Genomic DNA, 23,703 nt, shown 5'->3' with positions numbered 1-23,703 from the left:
AATAATAATTTTTTTCTTCCCTCAGTGCCCCTACAAGGTATCTAAATGCAGGTGATATGAACATAAAATATTTCTTTGTTTTTTGTGGAAAATAGTTTCAAGGACACACCTTAGAACTACAGGCTGAGTTATTTCTATGTCAGTCCTTAGTTCTGTACTTCTCCAGTACAGTATACCCTTAAAAAATTTGCTTTTGTCTATAAGAGCAAGAGAAGTCAAAGTTTAAATAGTGAAACTCAAACCTGTCCCTCTTTTTTGCAAAATTCTGCAGTGATGAACCATAGACACACAAGAAAAAAGAAGAAATAAAAGAAAATATCTTTGCATTACACATGAAATTTATGGAAATTTAATTGCATAATAAAACCTATCTTCAAAGAGAATTCAAATTTTAAGAAGACTTTAATCTTCTAAGAAAGTATGGAAAATATCTCAAATATAAATATGACATAGTGAAAGTAAGAAGGAGAGAATTTTTTTAATTCCAAGGCTTCCCATATAAAAATATACTGTCATGTCTCTAAAGTCTCAAGGGCAGCTACATCTGCCAGTTATTCTAAAGCAAGTGGGAGGCGCAAGAGGCACTGGAGAGGTTCAGTGAGACCCTCCCTCTGTTTGCAAGAGCCTTGTGATTATTAAAGAATATTCTCACAGTTAATAAAGAGCACTGGAGAATGAAACCCCTTCCATATCTACAACAAATTATGTGTTTAGAAAGTTTCTCCAACTGGGAGGCTGCGTCTAGCATTCTTTCTCATCCAAACAATTTAGTAATTTACCTTATAATTCACATATTTCTTCTCTGTTGTGTCTTCAGATATTATTGACACTTGTTCCACAAGGGTATCTCACATAGTTCAGTATGTCCTATAAACAATTCTCAAAACAAAGTAGAATAACATTGGATTAAATGCAATTAAATATAATTATAAATAAACAAAGGCTGTACTTTATTAAAGGTAATAGAGTCACAATTTCACAATCTCTTACTTGGTTTTTTTTTGTAATTTAAAACATGCCTTATGCCCAGTGAAAGACAACTTTTTCACTCATCTTCATTCTGCTTCATATGTTAAATATTTAGCATATTTTTTCCAATAACTATCATTTTAAACAACACTAAAATTAGATTTATTCTGAAAAAAAGATCATATGCTGTGGAAAATTTTTATGCTAAATTTAGCTATGGAGTAAGGGAAAAAAACAATCAACCAAATAAAAACCCACAGAAGGCAGAAATATTAATGGAATCTGTGAGGTGTGAATAAATTTAAAACCAAAGACAAATCTTCAGCAGGATGTAGCTCCACCAAAAATTATGCAATTTAGGAAAAAAACCTCATAATCTGAATGATTACGACAAATCTCATTCCCTTCTCCCCAAAGAAGACTTTTCTAGCGACAGAATTTAGTGCAACGTGTTCATTGATGTTAACATAACACTTACATTAGTTTATATGTTAAAAATCATTACTGGTGACAATATATGTAATATTGGGACTAATGTTTCCTACTAACATTTTAGGTTATTTGTCTTAACTTCAGGAATGTCTGAAATGCACTGCCTTGACAGAACAAAAAAAGTTCAAAAGAAAATCTTTCATAAAGTCTTTGTTTATTCTATTTTTACAGAAAGCATTTTTTAATTTTTTTTTTATTTTATTTCTATGTTTATGGTATTTTATTTTATTATTTCATCTAGCATCTGTAGCCCTCATCTTTGGTATGCACCATATATTGTGGCATTAGCTATACAAATTTTTAGCAAATATAGAACCTGCTGTTTGATTAAATGCAAAAAGGATTAGTGATATTTGTAGAAAATAAGTAATCCAGTCAGGATTATCACTTTTTTTTTTTTATTTCTGCCACATACTTTTCTGAGAAAAGGGTTTTCATCCGCAGCTCCTTCAAGCCACTTCCCTGCTATCATATGGTTTCAGAGAGACTTTCAAATCCTCAGACACCAGCTCCATGTACTGATTTATCTGCCTTCTCTTTTCCATACCCCTCTCACAGCCAAACAGCTGTTTCACAGGCAGGGAATATTAATGACTGTATTTTTTCATTTGGTAGATGAGCAAGCACTAGGAAGTGCAGGACAATCAAATCAATTTATTACCCTCAAATTTAGAAATAATGCAGCTTTATCACTCAGACCACAGAAGTCCAGATGTAATTTGAGCTGACAAAAACTTTGAGGCCTCTCTTAGCCATTTACAAGTCTGCTACCTCTTGCTAACTTGCAACATCTGCAAGGATGCGTTAGATCCACAAAATCAAAATTCTATTCTATCCATGTTTGCATGCAGAAGGCGAGGTAGTGGCTTACTGCATGTTCTCTAAGATCATATCTGTTATTTATAAACAGAAGATCACAAATTTTGATATATAATTTCTGCTTCTTTGTAGTGATTTACACAGAAACATAAATTCAACTCCAGGCAAGTATACACAATTATTCATATATTCATAACAGAACTGGGAAAGCTGCAAAAAGTGTTATACAGAACTCTGGCCTGGACATTGCTTAATATAGGTAATGAATGTTTGGATAGAGCTTTAGATTCATGGGAACTTTGCCAGCACCTGCAGCAGATGTTTTCTCTCATCACCCCACATCCAGCATGACTTGCATTGTTATCTGCCTTGGCCTGTGTCTCCTTCTCTTTTCTGATTGCCCTGACTGCTCTCCCCTAAAGCTGTTTTTGTTCAGAAGATGCTGGAAAAGGGTGTGAAGTTTAGAAGGAAAGAGTGTACCTTGGGAGAGCCTGAACAGCTGCCTGCTTGTACTGAGCAATTCAATAAGTCAAAAAAATTAAGGTGTGTATATATATATATATATATATATATATATATATATATATATGTGTATGTATATTAAATTTTTAAGGTTTATATATGTTTCTAAAAACATGTATAGACTATTCTCCAGTAAGTAAATAAGTCTAAGGCAACAGGAAAGGACTCCCACAGAATGTAAAGAAGGTGGTAATATCCTGCTTTCTTGAATAAAACCCAAGTTGTTTACCAAATAGAATGAAGGAATGCATCTATGCAGGAAACAAAAGGTGATAAAAAACACTTTGAAAGCAGTGATTTAATGCTTCAGAAAAACATTTTGGGTTTTATCAGTACATGAGTTAGGGAAAATGATGATTCTCTTTTCCAACTTATATTTTCTGGTGGATTGGTTTTGGGAATTTTTTTGCATTTCATGTAGATTCCAAAAGCTCAGAAATTTTCCTTTTTTCTTTGAAAAAAGAACATTGGTTTATACTTGCCATTATTTCATGGAAATAGAATTTAATCACTTCAGTGTTATGCAAGATGACATTAAAGTTATTTTGGGGGTCCCAGGTTGAGCGTAATTTGCAGATCCAGACAGTTCAGTGATGTGCAGGCAATGAAACCTCCTATGCAGCAGCAGGCAGTGAGGCTTGTTAATTACTGCTTAGGCTCAGAAGTTCTCTGTTATTGCCCATGGAGAATATTGCGCTCAAAGAGCCTCCTTTTATGTTTTCCAGCTTAGAAAGATAGTTTGCCCTTTACATGGAAAAAAAGTCTGGCGCCCAGAGCCTGAAGATCTCATTGTCTATTTTAAGGGTTTAGCAAAACCATCTGCACAGTACCTGATACCTTCACTCATTTTCTAAACTAAAAAGCTATTCCTCATCTCCCCTGTGGGGAACAATTTCTCCACAGTCGAAATCTGTATTTTGTCAGTATTATCCAGACAGGCAATTTTCATATTATTTCCATATCTATTTTATGCAGCGGTTCATGTATTACCACTCTGCTCAGAATATGTAGACCTGTTTTGTGTGATCACCAAATATATTTATTGTTGTTGTTTTCAGAAATATCATAGCAATTTTATTTTGAAATATAGAAAGAGTATTGAAATTAGAAGTCTAAGAAGGAATTACAGAATTAAAATGTCAGCAATGACGTATGTTTTAGGAAACTAACATAAATCTTGTTTTTACAAACGTATCATTACATTTCGGTAGTAGCTAGTTTTCCCACAAGTAGCTGCATAATTAGAAAAATTTGCTGCATACATATAATAATAACTTTTGTAGGTAAATTCCCCCAACAGGATTTATTTTAAGAAAAGAATCAAACTAAAAATAAACACTTTCATTTTATGGCACAATTACTGCCAGTGATATATTACTGCAGTGAACTCTCTGATTTCCTTTTAGCCTAGCATCATATTTCTCTGCCTGCCCCTTCTGTTAAGTACACAAAGTAAAAGAAAAATTTCTCATTGTTGGTTACTACTTACTAATTTGGACGTTTTAATTACATTTAGATGGTCTTAAATTACGAAAATGAGTAAAGTGATTCTCAGGGAGGGATGGTTTCTACCAAGGGAATAGCACGGGTTGCTTTATATGTTGAAGCACCTGCAGACATACTCATGTTCTGCCTGTTTGCCAGTAAGACCTTCCTTGAGGTCTCATCAGCAAACCAACAGCCAAATTAGGACAATGTTGTGCTCAAGTCAATGTGCCTTGAGAAGATGAACCAGCATGAGCTTCTCTGTAATCAATAGGATGACAGCATGACATCAGTTCTAGGGTTTTATCAAATCTCGTCAGATGACAAGAGGAACTATTATGTCTTTGTGTTCATAGGGCACTGCTATTATATTTGGTTCTAGCAGTATAATCTTTTCCAACAGCATGCCTTTTGTGTTCTCTTATTCCAGGATATCTCTTGTATCCCTGAGAGCGTGTCAGTGTTTGTTTGGGGTTTTTTCTTCCAATAGCTACCTGCTGAACAATTCTTATAAGTTTTACTTCAGGTGCAGTTGTCAGAGACTGTCAGTAAGGCTCCCTGCAGAAGATATCATGCTGGGGCTATACTGGAGATTCCATACATTCAACTCTGCTACAGATCTTCCTGATAGGGCAACCTGAATATCATTAGTGTGAAATGCTGTCCTCTGTCCCTTCTCTCTTATTCTGAGACATCCCCTTCCATGAAGGCTTGCAAAAGTTTATCTCTGGAGGGTGGGTGATCCAGGGCTTGTCTTCAGATGAAGCCAACACATGAATGGTGGTGTGAGCCCGTCATTCCTCTTGACTGCAGCCATTCCTGGGCCAAACAATGGGATTACCCCGCTATACAGGTATGTCAGGGAGATAGACTTGGCTCCCTTTAAATATTGAAACTTCTCACTAAATTTGAAGCATTACCATAACTGCTAAATACCAATTTAAGTGCTGTCTAATATAGGGATCCTTGCTAATTTTAGAGGTTAGAACCAATAAGGGATGATGCTGTTCTCTTACTAAATGTTATGGAATGCAAAGCTTCCTTTGATAAGTACCTGCACTGCCTGCTTTATGACTTCCAGATCTTCGACAGAAATCAAGTGTGAAAAATTCCCAGCCATAGGAGGGCATTTCTTCTCAAACTTTTACATGAGCAAAGACTTCAGATAAAACTGGGACCTCTTTACCTTGCATGGTCAACTTCTAATAACTACTATAGGATTATATTATAAATTACAGGTGATTTATGGCGCACCTTGTGCTTTAAAGACTGTATTCTGTCAGAATCAGCTTAATAGAGTTGTATGGTGTGGCATGGTGCAAACACCTGAGATTTATTAGCAATTAACATATTACTTTATTTTTATTACAGAAGTACTCACTAATAAAATTGAACACTGGAGATGAAAAGACTTTGTGATTATTTCCATTGACTAATAGTTTCTGAAACTAATGACGGATCTGATAGCATTAATATATAAAACTGCTCCTAGTTTGTGAAATGTGCAAAAATAACTGTTTGTGAGAACTACTTTTCTTCTGTTGCATTACAGAAATGTGTTTACATGACATATAGAAAATGAGGGCTCACTTGTTACACTCTCTGTGTAGCAATTCTAAAACATTATAATTTCATCCTCTCTCCTAAATCCAGTCTGACTGCTTGCTTTCTGCACTATGGAGATTCATGTGGAACTGGAACCTGAATGGCACAGCTTTGTCTATTACATAGCAAAGGACATTTAGAGGTGTGAGCACCTAAGGATGAAGCTAAACACTGAGTTTTTAAAATATTTCAGTGCACACTAACAATAGTAAATATTCCTCTGTGCCCTGGAAATTTACAGCCATCTGTAAACACCTAAATATCATTTGTTAGTGGCTTTTTCTCATTCAGTTGTAGAGATGGGATTTTTTAGGTGGCCTAGGACCATGAATGAGATCTAGATCACCAAAGTAGTCCATGAAGCAACAGCAACACAATGAATCCTATTTCACCTACAAACAGGGGAGGAGAACAGCTTGGGGAAGAGAGTGGACAAGAGAGGGCTGTATATCTTATGCAAAATTTAGTAATGGATGGGGCGGAAATACCTTGAGAAAATTGCAAGGGACAGAAGGCATCTATGGGTGCAGGCAAGAGTGGCACAATTATGTGTTATAGGCTTATTATATAGTTGTCTTTGTTTAAAGTCCAGCTGCCTGAGAACACTGAAGAAATAAAACAATTTGAGAGAGGTGATGATGCCCTGTATTGTACATGATTTACTGAGGTGATGATGTACTGTATTTACAGTACAGGTAGCAGGTGATAGGTGCAGGAGCAGGTGTGAAGAGGACTGAGAGCAGGAAGGGCACCTCCCCCTTCATTCCTATTCCCCTGTGCATTACTGGGGCTGAATATAGAGAACAAAAATAATGCAGACACACTCTTGACTACTGCACACAGCTCTGCAGATCCACCCTGGCTGACATTATCTTTTATTTTCAATAAACTCTAGTTTGTTCCTACATGATAAAGAGTGAAAGAACACTGCTGAGGGATAATTAAATGGAACATGAGCCCATTCTTTATGGAATCCCTGAACAGGGCTGCTTTACTTATGGCACATCAGTAAACTCTTTTTTCCCGCCCTATATTTTAAGAAATAACTAAACTTGAACCTGATACAGAAATGCATTATTTCATGTGATTAACACATTCATGCTTAATGTTCATTTGAAGTGCTGTTTCAGCCACTGGGTATATTCTACACAGTGAATAGAGTTTGGGAATCTTAGTAGTGAAGGAAGGCTAAATTACAAGAGGCAATGGCTTGTAGCAGGTACATCTAGCTTTGCACTTCAGAGGAGGGTCCTGATTCAGAAAGTATTTACTGGAAAAGGATGAAAATATTATTGTAGGCAAATCAGGTAGTACAGGGTAGAGAGAAAAATTCTGTAGAATATTCCTATTAGTTTTGAAATTAAGAACTAGAACTGCAAGAAATAGATGTCAGTGTACAGATCAGCCGTCTGGGACATAAAAGCCTTTACAGTGGCCTCTGTGAATTGAGGACTGACCCCAGCATTCAAAGCAAGGCCAGCTTTAAGTTTTAATTTTTCTAATTTTTGCTTTTTCACTTAAGGAAAGTACAAGTTTTGACTTAATAAATAGACACCAAGGCAATATGTGAAATTTTTACCAAAAAATTGGAAGAATAATGAAAAGTAAAAAGACAGACCCTAGGAAGCAAAAATAAATTAACTCTAAGGAGGAAACTTTCAGAAATTCTTTGATCCTGGGAGAAGAATCAGAAATTTGCTGGAGAACCATTCACACTGGAAAATCTTCACCGAAGAGATTGTATGATGATTGTGATGAACTACAGAATTCAGAAACAGTGGCAGAAGGAATATCCTTCAGGCTTTTACCTGAAGTGCTACTTCTGTTTAAAGAAAATAAAAAAAATACCGGTATCAGGGGAACCCAGGACAGGCATAAAGTAATCTCTGAAACATAGCTGAAAAATAAGCACAGCACCTACTAAAACTTGAAGCTTGTCCATGTAATATGTGTCAAGTGTCAAGTTGCATTTTTGAGCTAGAAAAGCAGCACAGTTTACCCTGGCTGCTTCAAGCAGCACTGGAGATGCTCAGCTGTAATTAGCCAGGGTTGGACTATTCTTCCTAGGCTATGTCACTCCTGTCTGCCTAGATTTGTACTGTATTAGTTTCTCCCAGTTTCAGGTGCTCTTGCTTTTATAACTGCAGTGGAAATTATTATTTCAGGGGTTGGCTGTACATCTTGTGTGTATATGGAATGTCTAAGTCTTGGCATATCATATGTTATAGCTCATATTTCTGAAGGTAAAATTGAGACCAGCTAAGTAAAATAAAAAGAGAGTGAAACAGAGAATTTTCTTTTCTGCCTTTTGCTCCCAGGTTCTCCTTACTTTATCAAGGTAAAATTCTGCTTCTGGTTCAGTATACTTTTTATTTGCTTTTAGGTTTTTAATAATTTTTTAATATTAACACTGACAAAAAATTAATTTATGAGGGCACCTGCACAAAACCTTCCCAGTTTTTCCTCATGTAAGTATACTTCTGGTTATTTTGCTATGTCTTAAAAAAAATAAACTAAATACATTAAAAATCAGCTTTCACTAACTAACTCAGCTTGGGTTTCCCTTAAAAACACCACACACAACAATTTTCATATGAATCATCACTACAGTAACAGATTGAATGAACATCACTTAATTCATTACTTCATTCAATCAAATCTTCCCCAGAAGTTCCCTATAAAATTCAGTTCATTGTTTGGCCAAAATCCTCAGACTGTAGGAATTGTCTTTACCTTATTAATTAAGACCCATGTATTAAAGTTGGGTTCTCCAAAGTGCTCAGTAATGGCACTTGGCTCTTCAACTGAAATTATCTGTAAAACACTGAAATAAACAAAATGGGAGTTCAGTCACTGCTAAAGAGCTGTTTGCACATTCTATCAACGTGTCGCTGTAAATTGGTCTGATTCTGTTGCCTTGAACTTTCTGCAGCAGAGTACCCACAAAGGGTGCAAGCAGCCAACCAGCAGGGCCAGCTTCAGGCACTCATCTGTTCCCCAGCACAGCAGCTTGCCAAGGGCAGGTGCCAAAAGGGCAACAGCTTTTCCCACTTGCCTCATCCATGCCAGAGCCTGGGAGAGGCAGCTGACTCTTCTGTCAGCTATGGGCACACTTCGCTTCATCCCAGAGCTTCAATTCCTATTCCTCCCCATTTTTGTCTTCCTAAGGCAAAAGAGTGCTGGTCACAGGCCCAGAACTTTGCCTTCAGGACATGAAGAGTTCAGCTGCTGGTGGCTGCAACAGCACATGTCAGGTACCAAAAGAACCCTCTTCTAAATGTTTTTTTTATTGTTTACAGTGCAGTTCTTTTCTGTTTCTACTATTCCAACTAATTTTTTCTTTCCTTAATTGCTTCTGATTTTGGCAGCGTCTTTTTAAAATAATTTTTAAATGTTCATTTATTTTTTCTCATAGTATACATTGAAACTCAGGCCAGTTTCAGGCAGCTGCAGCTTGGAATTACCTAGGGCTATATGTTAACCCCTCAAAGCAGGCAGTCTACCTTAAAGGTGCAGTGACATGCTCACCAATTTATATATATAGTTAGAAGCTGCAAGAACAATTCTTTTAGGCATGGTGATGGGAAGAATGCTGTTGACCCTACTTGTCAACAGATAGTTTTAAAAAAATTATTTTTGTTGTTGAGCTTTTAGTAATTCAGGGAAAAAATTCTACTGGAAAAGATGGGATTCAAGTAATTGTAGCTGAGAAGACTTCACAGTTAACTTTCGATAAAAGAGATAGGGTTGAATCTGTCCTAAGAGCATTGTGAAATATACTCTATTCTGAATGATCAAGTTACTTCAAATTCAAACCCAACTAGGGGACAAATCTCAATTAGTAAATCTGAAAATCTATTCTATATCTGAAATCTGAAGTATTTCTCAGGAAAGTTAAACACATATTCTGAAAAAGTATTTACAGACTATATCTAAAAGAAATATCAATGTATGTGCATTGCTGTTTTCATTAGTAAGTTTTGTCACACCAATCTTGAATATTATAATGTCTGCTATCAGTACTTTTCTATATTATCCTTTAATTCCCCTTTCCAAGGAAAGTAATTTAGCAGATTTTTTTTTCCATCTGGTCTTTGACAATTAAAAATGTAGAAGTAAGAGGAAAATAGATACTAAGAAAAAAAAAAAGTCAAATATTTGACTGCCATCTGTAAAAATAGATTATTGGTTTTCCCCTCTTCTTTTAGGCTTCCTAAGATCAACACCTTGCAAATACATTGGTAAAATGATGCATTGCAGGCTCTGGTAATGCTGAGACTGTTTTCAACAAGCTTCCATCACAGAACAAAATGTTTTACTTAAAATAAATTGCAGCTCTATGGCAGAGGTTAGTCCTGAACCAAGTATTTCCATGTCTTAAAATGAATCTTTAATACATGTCCTTGTAATAAATTATGTACCTCAATTATATTTTGTTAATTTTGTTTCTTCTTTAATACTTTGATCCTGATTTAGAAATCCTCATAAGATTGCAAAATTTGTTTCTATTTTGTAGAGTTGCCTGACTGTCTGTGAAGTCTGCATATGCATTTAAACAGAAACTGCTGGGCCTGAGTCAGAAGAGGCTGCAAGGCTACAACATCTAACTTGTATCAAGCAATCTAAACTTGTGTGAAGCATCTGCACTCCTTCTTCCAGAATCACAGGTAGTGAGGCATCCATCTAAAGAAATTGTACTCTAAGTCACAAGCTCCAAACACCAAGGTATGCTGTAATCTTTCTCAAAAACTGGGGAACAAAACGAGAGGCTACAATGGTACCACTAAGGTCTGTAGATCTGGATCCATCCATGCCTCTAAAGACACAAAGTATGGCTCCATATTTGGCATCCAAACATGAGATTGTCCTTTACAAGGACCCATGTGCTTTGGGATATGGGTTGACCCTGAACATCACCCACATAGCTGCTCCCTCCCTCCAGTCCCCACCTCAACTATCAGAGAGAATATGAAGAAGTAAAAGTGAGAAAACTTCTCTAAAAGCACTTTAATAGGTGACAATGACAGTTTAAAAGGTGAAGAAAAAAAGAAAAAAAATACCCAAGTGATGGCAAAGCAATCACTCAGCAACTTCCACAAGTAGACCAATGCCCCTTCAAGTCTGCAGGCAATGATCCCCTTTGAAGCCAGAAAAATCCATCTCCTCATTCTTCTTCTGAAAACTGACTGATTTTGTATTTTCCTTCAGGAGAAACTGTGACTACTTATGTTTGACTCCACACAGCAACTTTATGCTTCTTATGGGTTTGCAAAAAACCCCCAGGATGTATCAGTAAGCAGAACATTCTGCTTTTAATTTGCTGGTAATTCATGAAAAGGCAGGGTCTCTAGGGCATGATTCACCTCCTCAGGTGATGATCAAAAACCACTCCCTTCTGGCCTGTCCATGATCTCTTCCACAATTCCTGGATAGTTGCAGTTCTCCATTTCAGCCTGCAGTGTGATCAGCATTAGCTGCTCAGTCAGTAATTTTGCACACATATGTAGAAGGGACCCTTCCTTTGAACCTCCAGCCCAACAAAGACAGTCAAAATGCCCAGAAGATCTGTGCTTCCACAGCAACTGCTCCTGAAGGAACTTCAACTCTCCTATGTGCTGCAGGTATCTCCTCTGCATTCAGGAGGAAGCTGGCCTTGGATATTTAAATATTTCCAGCTCCAAACTCCTGGAAGTCAACCTTGAGTCTCTGGGTGCTTCCTGCCACAAGCTCTGGATGAGGCCACGTTCCCCAGGTGTGATATAGAGAAAGTTCCTCATGGCTGGTGCTGTATGGACTTGCCACAGAGCTACTGCACAATCTCTACTATTTGACCCATTCAAAATCTTGTTTCTGCTTAGGATCTCACTTAAATAGCTCTTATTTTGAGTCACTAGGCAGAGAGATCTCACAAGCTGACTGTAAAATGGAATATGAGTTCTCTAGAAACCCACAAAGCTTAGGATACCATTTAGATTGGAATACAGTTGTTCTCTTATTGATACCATTCAGTGGCATGTAATTACACCTCTACTGTCATTTCATACCCAAAATCTGGATCTTCTGTGCAGGTCCTTTCACTCCCTATGGTGTTTTTAATGGCTAAATCAGCTTTAAAAAGAATTTGGGTTGCTGTTTGGCTTTTCTCCAACGTTTCCTTTAATGCTTTGCCCACAGAATGACATCAATGATCAGGACCTATATGTTGTTCCAGAGCAGTCAGGATCAGCCCATGACAAATATTAAAGCTGCTCTAGAAATTGGGCAGCTGGTTCCAGGTGTATTGAACATCTGTGTATATGATGGCAAACTGAATTGAAAAAAATTGGGAAAAAATGCACAAAGAATATCATATCACTTAACTGTCTCAGACTCAACTTCTCATTGGAGTTCTAGTATCTTCAATATGACAGTATCCAATGGCCTCATGGTTTAATTCACACCATGAGAGCCCACTTTTGCCAGATTTTGCACTCATCAGATGGGACTACCACAGAGTGACCAAGTCTACATGTTCACTCCTCATGTCTCCAACTGATAAATCAGATCATGGGAGCCAGGCTGCCTTGGTAGGGGAAATATTGCCACTAGGACTCTGTCACAGGAACTGGCACATCTGCTGTTCCTCAACAGCATGACACCCATACCCTTTTGGATCCTTGGAGTACCTATTCTGAGCTGGTCATTGCAAAGGACTCAGCAGCCCTCAGGCCAGCCACAACAGGATGCTTCTGCCACATTTTCCTTGTTAAGCTCACCTCAGCCTCCAACACAGCGAACTGTTGGCATCCTTCTGTCATTTCAGAAATCCAGAGAGGTTCTTCCCCCTGGTACCCTGATGGCATTAGGGTACACAGTGCTCCACTGATGCACTGAAGTCTTATATCTCTGTGGTTTTGGTACCAGGTTAACAAATCCAGAAGAAATGAGAAAAACCTAACTTCTTTATCACAGAACAGAGGAGTATGATGATAAATTGCTCAGTGGTGGCTAACTGAAAATATTGAAGAACCAGAACTCACAAACCAGACTGGAAGTTTCAAATTTAAATAAAGCTTCAAATGGGGTTTGGGCACTACCAGTAGCCACTATGTCAGTCCCATCCAAGTCTACTCTGGACATCATCTTTTAATATTTCTTATCTGATATTGGGGAGCTTTTCTTCTGGAGCAAGGAAAGCTAGAGCAATCCCATAGTTGCTTTAAATTCTATTAATATTTTAGTGAAATAAATTCAACATATTTTAGGTTCTCTCTTTGAAACCTTCACATTCCTATACATGTTGGACATGTCTTTATTCTCTTCAAAGGCATATAAACTTCCCAGCAGAAGACTACTTTCTTAATAATAATAATTAATAAAACGTCTTCTTTTCATTCTTTCAACTCCAATAATGTTGCTGTGTATTCTAGTCCAGACTGCTTTCCAGGAAGAGTAGTAAATGGATTACATGGCAAGAAGATTCTTTAAAAGGTCAAGACACTGTTCATGCTCAGAGAAAATATTTTATTAGTGGCAGGGAGGAAGCTGTGGGAGACAATCCTCATCTTCCTTCAACATTACCAATAAAAGCAAGAAAATCAAAGAGGAAGAAGTGGCACAGATATAGTCTCTTGAAATATATGTAATTTCAGCTCTGCAAAACAAAAGCTGTGTTATTTCTCCCCTTCCTTCCTCCCTTGTCACATTTCCTCTGTCTCCTCAGCCATGATTTCCTCCTTCCCCTCCTCCTTCCTTCTTTCTCTCACTCTTTTCCTCTCTCCCATTATGTTCCTTTAGTTTATGGAGTTTACAACTTACAGCTTCTTAAGTGGTGAATCTCCTCATATGTAAATTCCTTATGCTATTTACGGAATTTACAGGCTCTTCAATCTTAAAGCTTGAGAAGCAGAACTTGTAAATTTTTATGAACTAGTAAGTATGTATTCCCTTATCCATATTTAGATGTGCATTTATGCAGTTTAGACATTTCCTGCAGCTGCAGAAGGGAGAAGTACAGAAATCTATCTGAAGTCTGCCATGATTTCATTAGCTGATCACTTTAAATAAGGTCGGGTTGCAGATGAGATCCAATATAGCCCCCAGTCTTAAAATTTTTATACTTTGTAACTTTCTCACAGTAATATTGCCTCTAAAATGAAGTAATTAATTCTTTATGGGAAAATTATGTCATATAGACGACTGTGAGAGACTTATATAGAGGAAAAAGATACACTGCCTTATATTTTATACTGACTCCATAGCTGACAAATTGGTACCTGTCCTAAATTTGTTGAGACATAAAAGGTCTGCTACCACTAACATTTCCTTGGTTGATAAATGCTTCTGTTTTCTTACCTAATTGAATTTTTTCTTAATTTATTGTAAATTCTTTACTTCTTACTGAGCTGGTTTTTTGCTTTGGGTTTTTTTGGGTTCTTTTTGGTTTGTTTGTTGGTTCAGTTTGTTGGCTTTTTTTGGTTTGGCTTTTGGGTTTGGTTTTTTGTTTGTTTTCTTCCCCCTCAGCATTACTTCATATCTAAAAGTAACTGGTTAGGAGGGGATGTCAAGTACCTGCTTTCTGAGATCTTTATTTAAACAAAGCCATCAACTCTTCCAGTGCCAGTTTAGTTTGATCATTGGAAACAACTGCTCTAAAGAAAGAAGATGTGTCAGCTTCAGTTTCCCTCTCATCAGTTTGAAAGTATAATTAAGGTAGAAAAATAAGGGAAATACACTAATAATGGCTAAGAGCATATTTTCTTTTCTCGTGAAGTTCAGTCCATAATGTGTCTATTACACTTTTAAAATTCTATTTTATCTTTCTAGGATCAGACACAGAAAATTATGGATAAGGAAAAACAGATCAATCTATGCTCCATTCAGGGAAAGATGTATCAAAAAAAAGCACTTTTATTATATCTATTAAAAGATCTATTGCCTGATACTCAACATCTAGCAACTATTTTAAGTATAGATCTCCCTGCATTTGTTGATTTCAGTGTGTGTCTACAGGAACTTATTGGTTTAGCCACACAAATCAAATCTGGACTTCAGCAGCTGAACGAAATGAGGCTGACTCAGTAAATTTCCAAGTCTGGAAGTCCAACAGGGGAGAAAGATGGAGTTAAGCTTAATTGTTACCTATTAACCTTGACTAATACTTTACAGTAAAATCACAAATATACATTATAGTAGCTTTTCTTCTCCCTGTCCTTGCAGCCTGAAATATAGATGCAGTCTAAATCCCATTGACTTTCAGTGCAATGTATTCTCCTGAGTTCATTAGGTTTTGCTGACCTGAGCTAGGCACTTCTATAAGAAAACTTTTCTTTTTTCTTTAAGAACAACTTTGAAAACCACTGGGGAAATAAGGAAAAAACTTCATGCATTAAAAGTATAGAATCTGTTTCACAGGAGACAAACTACATGGAGTATCGACATTTGGTGGAAGAGTTCAGAATAGATGAAAATTTCCTTTTTTTAGACAAGTACCTTATATTCCAGATCAACCTGTGCTATTAAGCAAAGCTATCAGATGCTTCTGGCCTCTGCCTCTTGGGAAAAAATACAGTCAATGTTGTTTTCACAAAATTAGAAAGCTTTGAGTCCATGTGAAGACAACAGAAAAGATGGACTGCAACCTGTATTAGGGATGGAAAACCAGAAAACCAGCTGGCAGCCAGAAAGGATAACTATCACCTCTCTGATACCACATTATTTTTAGAGCAATACTGATTATAAATACTTCCAGAGAAATCAGACAGCGGCTAACTGTATAATAAGAAAACTTTTCCCCAGTTAGACAGGCTGTTGGAAAAAATTCATTGTTATTTTAGTAATCTATTTAATTTTGTCTTAGTTTTCTATTTCATATACGTGTGTATACACACCTCCCAATATATGTGTGAGTACCTATAGAGATCTTCAAAGCAAGATTCAACAAAATCAGGATATACAGACTTGAGATGCCTTCACCTATTCCAGTAAAATGTTTTGTAATTGTCTATGTGCTCCATCTACATACCTCTACACTGTATGTCCTTGGTGTTTTGTAAGAATCTAAGGTTCTTGAAAAAATATGATACACATTAGCTGTTTAATTTTAATTTTTTCTCATAATTCCATTAATTGTTATGAATATATTATTATTTTTCAAGGAACATTTGTAAGTACTTAAAATAAAGCAGTTATAATAGTTTTTGCTATGTTTAACCCAAGCCACTCTATGAAAATGTTGACACTTTAATGTTTACTTTTTTATCAAAAAGCCCAGTGGTTTAGAGAATTATTAAGAATATCAAAAATCTGGGGACAGGCTAGGTGCTAAACTTCCACAAATAATTTCTATCAATGAGTATAGTCCATATTATTTTAATTCACTAGCATCAATACTGTTTTAAAGGATCTATTCCTTCTGTAACTCTAAAACTACCTACACAGTGCTAGCACATTTTAAAGAAACTATTTTTTCTTTTATGTAAATATAAAAGAGAAAATCAAAATATATAACTACATTAGCTTCCCATATTTCAATAAAATACTGATTTTCAATGCAAGAAAAGGTGTAAAACATGCTAAATTTTAACCATGAGTTTTAATTGCATATTGAAATTATTTGCCCTGACAGGAAATCTATAATCAGAGTGGACATTTCCTCAGTGAAATATTCAATTCCTTTTCTTGCCCAAGAAATAAATTCACTAAAATATCTGTAGTAGGATCTTTGAGTTGATGGTTTAATAGGGTTAGACAGCAATTCAATAGCTATATCTGGAAGGCCTGTTGTTTGAAATTATTTCTTGGTGTGTGACAAGAGATTAATTTAAAATTCATTTGAGAGGACAAAACTCAGTCCCACCTCAAGAGCTGAATTTCTTCTCTACTGTATTTCCTCCATAATTGCAGGTAGTACATCAACATCTAAATCAATGTCAAAAGCAAGGACAAAATAGTCACTGGAGTATTTTAGGTGGTTCCCAATTGAAAATACTGTAGAAAAGATAAAATAAATATACAGAAATAGAAATAGATAATGTGAAAATTTCCACATTCTCCAATGTATTTTCTTAATATGGATATCCTGAAACGTTACTAAGGTAATATTGAATGCTGGATAGTGTAGATTAGGGCAGATGACAAATGCATTCCTAAGATATTTTGCATCACTTACAGAAGACTCTTGACTTCCAATTTACACGACTTAGAGATTCAACAACCATGCCTAAGTTATTTCTCACTGGAATATGTTGATTCGGTCATTGGGGCAACACTTTCCCATTTTTATTTATGGTTAGAAGGATTTCTCCCCCATGATGCAGGAAAGAGTGCTGTCTTGTTTACTCTCATACCCAGAAAGTGACATGCTACCAAGCTGAAAGTGTTGGCATTCCCAAGTACATACATATTTATCTAAGTACAAATACTTTGATAAGAATTGAAAATCATAGAGAAAAATATTTTGATTATTCAATCACAATGACATTGCTGTTAGTGTTGGGCACCTCTTTGCAGTTGATGGGACACAAAGTCCTGCAAGAGTTTCTGAAACACAAAGAGAGAATTAATGAGTTAGTTTTGCCATAGGTATTGGTGTTCCATTTAAGGATATAGATTCAAGTCCAGAATCTGATTTTCACAGTAATTCTATGCACCTGCTTTGCTTGTCAGGAACATAGATCAAAACACTGATTGTCCAGGTTAGGAGACCATACAGTCTCTGCATCAGGGATCCAAATTCTATGGTGTTTTGCTGAGCTGTGGCAAATGAACCTGAAAATTGGACATAACAGATGACCTATAAAATAGGTAAAGTGGCATTTTTTTTTCAGAATGTAACCTAAATAAACTGGTTTTTTTCCAAAGATTCTTGAAAGGTTAGTCTATTTTGTAAGATCCAATTTTTAATTTTTAATTTTCAAATTTTTTTTAGGACCAGAAGAGACAGATATACTTCAACATTAGGAAGAAGTTCCAAAATCCTGAGCTTCTGCAAACCATCTCTCAGGCTTATATTCCAGTTGAAAACAAGAAAAAGGAAATTAAGTAGGTTTCTCCATTTAAAGTTCTCAAAATAAAGCTGTATATTTCGGTACTCTATACTCTGCATATCTCTCTTAAGTTCTAAAGTGTCAGCCTTTTCTCTGAAACCTTTGCTTGCTTCACTTGGAGGACTCTCCGAAGAATAAGAACCACTTTAAAAATCTCCATAGACACCTCTGACAATTGATAAAAATGTACTCAGCAATGTCAGAATGAAAATTTCAGGAAAAAACAGTGGCAGAAATGTAGTTCTGAATGGATAGTGGTGAAGAAAAAGCAATAATTATTTTCCCTCTTACCTACTGATTTGAATGTGCAGCAGATTCGAACACTTGAGTTGTTGTAAAAATTATTAAATTCAGAATGCAATACAATGCCAAAAGAATTATTGACTATAAATGTAGATAGTTTTTATAATTTTTGAGTATTTTTTGCATTTAATCTTTTTTTTTGGCTGTTTTTTTTTTCGCAGTAAGCAAGAGACAGTGTTATCCCACAGACAGAACAAAATTGTAATTGCAAAATGCTAGCAGCTCCATCTGCCATTGAATATAGTTAAATTACTTGGAGTAAATACTTTTTACTCATTCACTGCCCACATAAGTCACAGGAGGGAACCACCTCTGGTTTGGACAGACATTGGATCAGGCAATTGCTTTTTTATGCTTTGCCTTTCCTGCATCTGATGGTGCTATATATTCAGTATTATAAAAAGTTGCAAATTCTATAGATGGTAGCACAACAAAGGTGGAATATTACTAAGCAACCTATGTGACTTAGTAGGTTGCTAAGAGATAAAATGTCTATTTTATGACACAAATTAATACTATCACTACCAGAAATTACTTGTGTGCTCCTGAATTACACACCAAATTGTATTTGATTTGCATATTTCTCTAGTTATGATGGGTTTCAAAAGTCATGGGTAAGAGAATTCTAAAGCATTTGAGCAATCAAAAGCTTATCTTCATTTGTGCTTGACCTGAAGCAACATGAAATAACTCAATTCTTGTATAATTGATTTCCAGTGCTACCTTGAAATGTTTTCTGGGCTGCTCATATATAGACTGTACAACTGTTTTCTTATTGATGAAATGCAGAGACTTCTCTTTTGGAAGGTGTAACTGCTTGAGAGTCACAAATGGTCCTACAGGGTCTTTTAGAGATTACACTCCTTGAATCTTCAGTGCAAAAATCTACAGGATGAGAAAGCAGAATCAGGATTTTTTTAATGAGCATTTGATGTTTTGCTGTAGGTGCATAGAAAACCTGAAGCCAAGTTCAGCTTTTTTGTCTTAGACATCAAGCAAAAGCTACATCATCCACAGTAAATTATTTGTTTGTGAAAGGTCAGGTAGGAAATTTGGGCTTCAATGTCCAAGATTTATAGTTCCTTTCTTAACTCTTGGCCTTTTTCTCCATCCCAACTGATTATTACTTGGTCCTGACTTCTTCCCTAATGTTAGGAGTGATTTATTTCTGTTAAAAGTTGATGTAGTAAATGAAGGGTGCACCTTCTATTCTTTTTCCCACTAAGAAATTATTCATTTGCTATTTGTCCTGGTTTAGGGCAAATTTTGGGAGAAAACTTCTAAAGTAGTCTTTTCTAGAAAATAAATTCAAGCCTGTCCCTCCCTCAACCAGTTCAGAAATTAAAACTTCCTTTGAGAAAAGTGGTATTAAATAATGGAACTTCTCATTGTTCCAAAGAGATGGAAAATTCCTTTTTGTGGTAAAAAGGCTTTTTTCAGATGACTCAGTCTCTTATCAGTCCCCCCTGTGCTGGAAATTGATGTGTCCCTGCTGGGCCACAGGCTTGAGCTGCTGGGGTTTCTGGGTTTTCAGTCCAAAGCTGGGCTGAACAGTCCCAAGAAAAGGAAGAGACACAATGTGAGGAACTTCTCTGCCTCAGTGAGCCTAAAATACTAACTAAAAAGCAAAGGAGAGCTCTCTGCTGCTGTCTGTGCTGCAGGCAACACAGTTCATGAGAGAGAATTGCGGGGAGCAAGTGCAGTTTCTAAAAACAAACTGCAGACTTCTTCTCCCCCACTTTGCTCTCAGAACCAGTCCTAAAGGCGCAGAACTTAGTATCCAGCATAAACAGACCAGACAGTTGGGGATGCAAGCATCATAAAGTCACCCCAGGACACTATGCATGTTTACAAAGTTTGTTCAGTCTCTTTTGACTCTTTTTGTCTCTGACTTTTCAATAATAAAAAGAGAGCAAAAGAACAGAACCCAAGAACTGAACAACAGAAGTTGGGAGGACTGCAGTTCCCTGAAGTCATTGCTGGGTAGGTTGTCTCATAGGGGTGCTCGGAGAGATGAAAGGGTCTAGTTGAAATTGTTTCTGAGAAAAAAGTATGATTTCCCTGTAAAGCTGCTAATGTAATCTTATCCAAAATAATCAACAAAAATAAAATGCTGGAAATAAATACATCTGTTTGGGATTAGTTACTTTAGTGCATTTATTTGTTCCTCATACAACATACAGCTACGGAAAAGTATGTGTCTTCTAAATATAAAAGAGTTTACTGTGATTTAGGATGGTGGACTTGCAATCTGCTGTGACTGCAGTGTGATAAACAACTTAGACTTGGTTTTCAGGGCTTTGTATTTGCAAAATAAGTAGTATTGCATAATTTAAAGAAATGGAAAATGAGTAGCATTGCTCTCTGCAAAAGTAAAGGAGGTATTGCCAGGATGAATTCATTCTTGCTCTTCTTCCATGGAGAAGTAGAATAGAAAAGAAAATGAGAGTATGGTAAAGATGGAAAACTTTTTACTTTTACTTTACATGAATTACATGACATTATATTTGGTATAGGGTCCTGCTGAAACATGGACACCTGCAAAAAATACTGATTACTACTGGGCCTGATATGCATCAGTTTAGCAACATGAAGAGTATCTTGCATTTGCCCTTGACAGGTTCACAATTAAAGCAATATATTTTCTTTCACTCCTAGGACAAAAGGCAGTAACAAAAATTTTGTTTCGTAGCTTTTTTTGGCAGTTAAAGAAGAATGCTTTTCTATCTCAGAAGAGTTACATCAGCTGCACACCTTCAGAGAGAAAAAGTACTCTACCCCTATTCCATTTGGTTTTGCCACTGTATATTCAAAAAGGACAGAAGATGTCTCACCTGAGACAATACACTGCACTTCTGGGCAGTATTTAAAAATATATACAAGGACTTAGAGATACTTTAACCCGAGAGTAGGACTTTATGCGTAAGTGGTTATGTCTGCATCCCCACTCCTAAAACTTCTGACAGCCTCATCTCCTCCAACAGAATGGTTTCTCCAGCTCAGATGTTGCAGAAACAGATGAAAGGCTATTTCTGAGGATGTCTTTACAAGTCCAATTTCATTTCCTTGTAAATTGCAGAATTGAAGGAAAGAGTGTGACAAAACAGCAGGATCTTCTTCAGCAATGCTACAGTCGTGGTGGATTATACAGGACCTCATGTATAGGCTGAGAAAAATTATGAGTTACTTGTGGTAATTCCCAGGCCTCTCTAAGTTGTGACAGTTGTTGGTCATCTGCTGCCTCACCTGCTCTAATGGATTCACCACAGTAACTTCTGAAAAAATCTGGCCCAATGTGATTGAAATGCATAAATATACTTGATGCTGAGAAACTGTCTAACCATTACATAGGACTACTAATGCCTTCTTGAGAAGACAGAATTATATTGAATGAATTTAGAAGCTTGAGTTAAGATATTTATTTTAAACCTCTTTGATGGGAAAATGTAGAAATGTAATCAGCAAGTTTAAATGAGCTTTATTGATCATTAGAAAGCTTTTCTGCTACTTGATGTCATCTGTAAATATGGAAGGAAGCATAGGATATAGATTTCCCTGCTCACATAATTGAATCAGTTAAGATTATTTATATCAATCAACACTAACTACTCTCTGTGAATAACGAAGAGTCTGAGCTGATGTTAGAAGTTGTACTTATCTCTGGGCCTTATTTTCAACTGCTGAATTTGGCCAAGACACAGCAAAGTCAAGGAAACAATCTGAGCCACTAGTTTTCAAGACCAAATTACTTTTTTTTTTTTTTTAATATAGAAATATTTGAATAAAACCTTAGAAAACAACTGACATCGTCCCCCTATGCAGGCACTCTATGAAAACTGAATAACCAGATTCAGTGTACTTCTTGAAGGAAGAAATAATTACTTACCATTAGAAGACAAAAATAAAGGGGAGCCACACTAGGCAACTATTTTGACTTGTTTAAAAAGTAAATCTTAGGTCAAGTTCTGTGATCTAACTTTTCTCCTAACTCTGCAGCTCAGATATACATGAACTTTGCAATTAGACCATGTTTTCCTTTTTCATAAGAAAGTCTTAATGCTGTGATCTGCCATTGAGTTTTAGATGTGTTTCCAACAGATATTATATTTTAAGGCACAAACAATAACTATGTGTATTTTGAAACATCATGAAGCTAGGAATCAAAAGAATATTCCAGATTCTGCCCATTCAGTTTCCTCTCTTTTCTCAGCCAATCAAATGAGATTTATTTTTTCTTAGTATGTTTAGGTAAAGTATGGGGATAATAAAACTTAGTGGTCTTAGTTGACTGATTCCTGATAGATCTGTACATCTGTTTAATCACATAGTTCTTTAAGTTTAATCACATAATTCTGGAAGAGGTATTAAAATAAGGATAGATTTATATGAAAATTAATTTTTTTTAAGTAGGATAAAAAAATGAATCTGAATGTGGGAAAGCTTTTTAAGTAAAGAGGAGTACTGATCCCTAGACCACATAATTCAGTTAAAATCATCAAGACTTCTGGTGGTTCTGTACAAACACATGGTATTTCTGTAAAAAACAGCTACAGCTAAGAACCAGCTACTTAACCTTTCCATACCTGGCCCACAAATATTGTGTGATGACAGGGAACTCTCTGATGCACTGGACAATCTTTTTCAGGTTGTCCTTAGGTTGACAGTGCCTGAATCAAAGGATCGGTCCCTGCACTTGGACTGATCCTTATTATGTACTTTACATTATTCAATTATTGGAATAAAAAGTTTTATTCCAAAAAGACCTGAGTACAAAATGGATCAGTGCACTCTGACGTGGGCTTTTTTATTTTTCTTTACTAGCCTGCTAATTTGCCGGTTTTCCATTCATTTTCATTCTGGGCCCATAAATATTGCATCATCTGCTACATACAGGGCACTTCAGAAGGATAACCCTGAGATATGGTGAGAAGGACCATGAAATCTGTGTTTAGTTTCCCTCAGGCTGCAACATGATCAACAAAGCTAATCTAAAAAAAAAAAAAAATAGGCAATATCATCTGGCTGATTTAAATGAGAATTTTAAATAAGAAGCTCTGTTAGAAGCCCTGTTAAGGTCTCTCTTCAGGACTCCAACTTCTGAGTCCTGAGGATGAAAGTATCTCATGTATACCCTTGAGTAAGACACTAAAACTTCAGAAAAGTACTCTGAACTTCTGCCATGGGTAGGAGTTTTTCTGCTCCTTTAGCCCTTTCCTGCCATAGGTACTTTCCACTCAAAATTTTTGTATTCTTTATGTAAATGTTAAAATAGTGCATGGCTGGCAGTGTCAGCTAACTGTACAAGAAAACAGCTTAAATCCCTGATTTGACTTGGCATCTTCTCTTTAGATCTGGTAAACTCAAACTTGCAAATTTAAAAGAGGAAATTGAAACTAATAAACAGCTGTGTAGGGTTTAATTGGTTTTAGCCTTAATGATTTAATAGTTAGGAAGCATTCTTAATGTTTCTATCTGCTATCTC

Source organism: Melospiza georgiana, chromosome 1, assembly GCF_028018845.1.
Source record: "Melospiza georgiana isolate bMelGeo1 chromosome 1, bMelGeo1.pri, whole genome shotgun sequence".
Taxonomy (NCBI): domain Eukaryota; kingdom Metazoa; phylum Chordata; class Aves; order Passeriformes; family Passerellidae; genus Melospiza; species Melospiza georgiana.
Note: the sequence above shows the minus strand (reverse complement) of the source record.